The following is a 6,043-nucleotide window of genomic DNA, read 5'->3' as shown; positions in this document are numbered from 1 at the left end:
TGTCCCAGACAGGAGTAGCTGGTCACTTGTTTCTACACGAAACGTGACATAAGTATGGTGCTGCAGGTCAGGTGTCCCAGACAGGAGTAGCAGGAGTAGCTGTCAGGTGTTTCTACACGAAACGTGACATAAGTATGGTGCTTCAGGTTGTCCCAGACAGGAGTAGCTGGTCACTTGTTTCTACACGAAACGTGACATAAGTATGGTGCTTCAGGTTGTCCCAGACAGGAGTAGCTGGTCACTTGTTTCTACACGAAACGTGACATAAGTATGGTGCTTCAGGTCGTCCCAGACAGGAGTAGCTGGTCACTTGTTTCTACACGAAACGTGACATAAGTATGGTGCTTCAGGTTGTCCCAGACAGGAGTAGCTGGTCACTTGTTTCTACACGAAACGTGACATAAGTATGGTGCTTCAGGTCGTCCCAGACAGGAGTAGCTGGTCACTTGTTTCTACACGAAACGTGTGACATAAGTATGGTGCTACACGAAACGTCATGGTGTTGTCCCAGACAGGAGTAGCTGGTCACTTGTTTCTACACGAAACGTGACATAAGTATGGTGCTGCAGGTCGTCCCAGACAGGAGTAGCTGGTCACTTGTTTCTACACGAAACGTGACATAAGTATGGTGCTTCAGGTTGTCCCAGACAGGAGTAGCTGGTCACTTGTTTCTACACGAAACGTGACATAAGTATGGTGCTGCAGGTCGTCCCAGACAGGAGTAGCTAGTGAGGTGTTTCTACACGAAACGTGACATAAGTATGGTGCTTCAGGTTGTCCCAGACAGGAGTAGCTGGTCACTTGTTTCTACACGAAACGTGACATAAGTATGGTGCTTCAGGTTGTCCCAGACAGGAGTAGCTAGTGAGGTGTTTCTACACGAAACGTGACATAAGTATGGTGCTTCAGGTTGTCCCAGACAGGAGTAGCTGGTCACTTGTTTCTACACGAAACGTGACATAAGTATGGTGGTCCCAGACAGGAGTAGCTGGTCACTTGTTTCTACACGAAACGTGACATAAGTATGGTGCTTCAGGTTGTCCCAGACAGGAGTAGCTGGTCACTTGTTTCTACACGAAACGTGACATAAGTATGGTGCTTCAGGTCGTCCCAGACAGGAGTAGCTGGTCACTTGTTTCTACACGAAACGTGACATAAGTATGGTGCTTCAGGTTGTCCCAGACAGGAGTAGCTGGTCACTTGTTTCTACACGAAACGTGACATAAGTATGGTGCTTCAGGTTGTCCCAGACAGGAGTAGCTAGTGAGGTGTTTCTACACGAAACGTGACATAAGTATGGTGCTTCAGGTTGTCCCAGACAGGAGTAGCTGGTCACTTGTTTCTACACGAAACGTGACATAAGTATGGTGCTGCAGGTCGTCCCAGACAGGAGTAGCTGGTCAGTTGTTTCTACACGAAACGTGACATAAGTATGGTGCTTCAGGTTGTCCCAGACAGGAGTAGCTGGTCACTTGTTTCTACACGAAACGTGACATAAGTATGGTGCTTCAGGTCGTCCCAGACAGGAGTAGCTGGTTTGTTTCTACACGAAACGTGACATAAGTATGGTGCTTCAGGTTGTCCCAGACAGGAGTAGCTGGTCACTTGTTTCTACACGAAACGTGACATAAGTATGGTGCTTCAGGTCGTCCCAGACAGGAGTAGCTGGTCACTTGTTTCTACACGAAACGTGACATAAGTATGGTGCTTCAGGTCGTCCCAGACAGGAGTAGCTAGTGAGGTGTTTCTACACGAAACGTGACATAAGTATGGTGCTTCAGGTCGTCCCAGACAGGAGTAGCTGGTCACTTGTTTCTACACGAAACGTGACATAAGTATGGTGCTTCAGGTTGTCCCAGACAGGAGTAGCTGGTCACTTGTTTCTACACGAAACGTGACATAAGTATGGTGCTTCAGGTTGTCCCAGACAGGAGTAGCTGGTCACTTGTTTCTACACGAAACGTGACATAAGTATGGTGCTTCAGGTTGTCCCAGACAGGAGTAGCTGGTCACTTGTTTCTACACGAAACGTGACATAAGTATGGTGCTTCAGGTTGTCCCAGACAGGAGTAGCTAGTGAGGTGTTTCTACACGAAACGTGACATAAGTATGGTGCTGCAGGTCGTCCCAGACAGGAGTAGCTAGTGAGGTGTTTCTACACGAAACGTGACATAAGTATGGTGCTTCAGGTTGTCCCAGACAGGAGTAGCTGGTCACTTGTTTCTACACGAAACGTGACATAAGTATGGTGCTTCAGGTTGTCCCAGACAGGAGTAGCTGGTCACTTGTTTCTACACGAAACGTGACATAAGTATGGTGCTGCAGGTCGTCCCAGACAGGAGTAGCTAGTGAGGTGTTTCTACACGAAACGTGACATAAGTATGGTGCTTGTCCCAGACAGGTTGTTTCCCGAAACGTGACATGGTGCTTCAGTCCCAGACTGGTCACTTGTTTCTACACGAAACGTGACATAAGTATGGTGCTTCAGGTCGTCCCAGACAGGAGTAGTGAGTCACTTGTTTCTACACGAAACGTGACATAAGTATGGTGCTTCAGGTTGTCCCAGACAGGAGTAGCTGGTCACTTGTTTCTACACGAAACGTGACATAAGTATGGTGCTGCAGGTCGTCCCAGACAGGAGTAGCTGGTCACTTGTTTCTACACGAAACGTGACATAAGTATGGTGCTTCAGGTTGTCCCAGACAGGAGTAGCTGGTCACTTGTTTCTACACGAAACGTGACATAAGTAAGTCAGGCTTCAGGTTGTCCCAGACAGGAGTAGCTGGTCACTTGTTTCTACACGAAACGTGACATAAGTATGGTGCTTCAGGTTGTCCCAGACAGGAGTAGCTAGTGAGGTGTTTCTACACGAAACGTGACATAAGTATGGTGCTTCAGGTCGTCCCAGACAGGAGTAGCTGGTCACTTGTTTCTACACGAAACGTGACATAAGTATGGTGCTTCAGGTTGTCCCAGACAGGAGTAGCTGGTCACTTGTTTCTACACGAAACGTGACATAAGTATGGTGCTGCAGGTCGTCCCAGACAGGAGTAGCTGGTCACTTGTTTCTACACGAAACGTGACATAAGTATGGTGCTTCAGGTTGTCCCAGACAGGAGTAGCTGGTCACTTGTTTCTACACGAAACGTGACATAAGTATGGTGCTGCAGGTCGTCCCAGACAGGAGTAGCTGGTGAGGTGTTTCTACACGAAACGTGACATAAGTATGGTGCTTCAGGTTGTCCCAGACAGGAGTAGCTGGTCACTTGTTTCTACACGAAACGTGACATAAGTATGGTGCTTCAGGTCGTCCCAGACAGGAGTAGCTAGTGAGGTGTTTCTACACGAAACGTGACATAAGTATGGTGCTTCAGGTTGTCCCAGACAGGAGTAGCTGGTCACTTGTTTCTACACGAAACGTGACATAAGTATGGTGCTTCAGGTCGTCCCAGACAGGAGTAGCTGGTCACTTGTTTCTACACGAAACGTGACATAAGTATGGTGCTTCAGGTTGTCCCAGACAGGAGTAGCTGGTCACTTGTTTCTACACGAAACGTGACATAAGTATGGTGCTTCAGGTGTCCCAGACAGGAGTAGCTGGTCACTTGTTTCTACACGAAACGTGACATAAGTATGGTGCTTCAGGTTGTCCCAGACAGGAGTAGCTGGTCACTTGTTTCTACACGAAACGTGACATAAGTATGGTGCTTCAGGTCGTCCCAGACAGGAGTAGCTGGTCACTTGTTTCTACACGAAACGTGACATAAGTATGGTGCTTCAGGTTGTCCCAGACAGGAGTAGCTGGTCACTTGTTTCTACACGAAACGTGACATAAGTATGGTGCTTCAGGTTGTCCCAGACAGGAGTAGCTAGTGAGGTGTTTCTACACGAAACGTGACATAAGTATGGTGCTTCAGGTTGTCCCAGACAGGAGTAGCTGGTCACTTGTTTCTACACGAAACGTGACATAAGTATGGTGCTGCAGGTCGTCCCAGACAGGAGTAGCTAGTGAGGTGTTTCTACACGAAACGTGACATAAGTATGGTGCTTCAGGTTGTCCCAGACAGGAGTAGCTGGTCACTTGTTTCTACACGAAACGTGACATAAGTATGGTGCTTCAGGTTGTCCCAGACAGGAGTAGCTGGTCACTTGTTTCTACACGAAACGTGACATAAGTATGGTGCTGCAGGTCGTCCCAGACAGGAGTAGCTAGTGAGGTGTTTCTACACGAAACGTGACATAAGTATGGTGCTTCAGGTTGTCCCAGACAGGAGTAGCTGGTCACTTGTTTCTACACGAAACGTGACATAAGTATGGTGCTTCAGGTTGTCCCAGACAGGAGTAGCTGGTCACTTGTTTCTACACGAAACGTGACATAAGTATGGTGCTTCAGGTTGTCCCAGACAGGAGTAGCTAGTGAGGTGTTTCTACACGAAACGTGACATAAGTATGGTGCTTCAGGTTGTCCCAGACAGGAGTAGCTGGTCACTTGTTTCTACACGAAACGTGACATAAGTATGGTGCTTCAGGTTGTGACCAGACAGGAGTAGCTGGTCACTTGTTTCTACACGAAACGTGACATAAGTATGGTGCTTCAGGTTGTCCCAGACAGGAGTAGCTGGTCACTTGTTTCTACACGAAACGTGACATAAGTATGGTGCTGCAGGTCGTCCCAGACAGGAGTAGCTGGTCACTTGTTTCTACACGAAACGTGACATAAGTATGGTGCTTCAGGTTGTCCCAGACAGGAGTAGCTGGTCACTTGTTTCTACACGAAACGTGACATAAGTATGGTGCTGCAGGTCGTCCCAGACAGGAGTAGCTAGTGAGGTGTTTCTACACGAAACGTGACATAAGCAGGTTGTCCCAGACAGGAGTAGAGGTGTTTCTACACGAAACGTGACATAAGTATGGTGCTTCAGGTTGTCCCAGACAGGAGTAGCTGGTCCCAGACAGGAGTAGCTGGTTGTTTCTACACGAAACGTGACATAAGTATGGTGCTTCAGGTCAGTTGTCCCAGACAGGAGTAGCAGGAGTAGGTCACTTGTTTCTACACGAAACGTGACATAAGTATGGTGCTTCAGGTTGTCCCAGACAGGAGTAGCTGGTCACTTGTTTCTACACGAAACGTGACATAAGTATGGTGCTTCAGGTTGTCCCAGACAGGAGTAGCTGGTCACTTGTTTCTACACGAAACGTGACATAAGTATGGTGCTTCAGGTTGTCCCAGACAGGAGTAGCTGGTCACTTGTTTCTACACGAAACGTGACATAAGTATGGTGCTGCAGGTCGTCCCAGACAGGAGTAGCTGGTCACTTGTTTCTACACGAAACGTGACATAAGTATGGTGCTTCAGGTTGTCCCAGACAGGAGTAGCTAGTCACTTGTTTCTACACGAAACGTGACATAAGTATGGTGCGTTCTACACGAAACGTGACATAAGTATGGTCCCAGACAGGAGTAGCTGGTCAGGTGTTTCTACACGAAACGTGACATAAGTATGGTGCTTCAGGTTGTCCCAGACAGGAGTAGCTGGTCACTTGTTTCTACACGAAACGTGACATAAGTATGGTGCTTCAGGTTGTCCCAGACAGGAGTAGCTGGTCACTTGTTTCTACACGAAACGTGACATAAGTATGGTGCTTCAGGTTGTCCCAGACAGGAGTAGCTGGTCACTTGTTTCTACACGAAACGTGACATAAGTATGGTGCTGCAGGTTGTCCCAGACAGGAGTAGCTGGTCACTTGTTTCTACACGAAACGTGACATAAGTACAGAGTAGCTGGTCTTGTTTCTACACGAAACGTGACATAAGTATGGTGCTCAGTCCCAGACAGGAGTAGCTGGTCACTTGTTTCTACACGAAACGTGACATAAGTATGGTGCTTCAGGTTGTCCCAGACAGGAGTAGCTGGTCACTTGTTTCTACACGAAACGTGACATAAGTATGGTGCTGCAGGTCGTCCCAGACAGGAGTAGCTAGTGAGGTGTTTCTACACGAAACGTGACATAAGTATGGTGCTTCAGGTTGTCCCAGACAGGAG

The sequence above is a fragment of the Gigantopelta aegis genome, chromosome 1 (genome assembly GCF_016097555.1).
Source record: "Gigantopelta aegis isolate Gae_Host chromosome 1, Gae_host_genome, whole genome shotgun sequence".
Lineage (NCBI taxonomy): Eukaryota > Metazoa > Mollusca > Gastropoda > Neomphalida > Peltospiridae > Gigantopelta > Gigantopelta aegis.
This window is presented reverse-complemented; position numbering follows the sequence as displayed.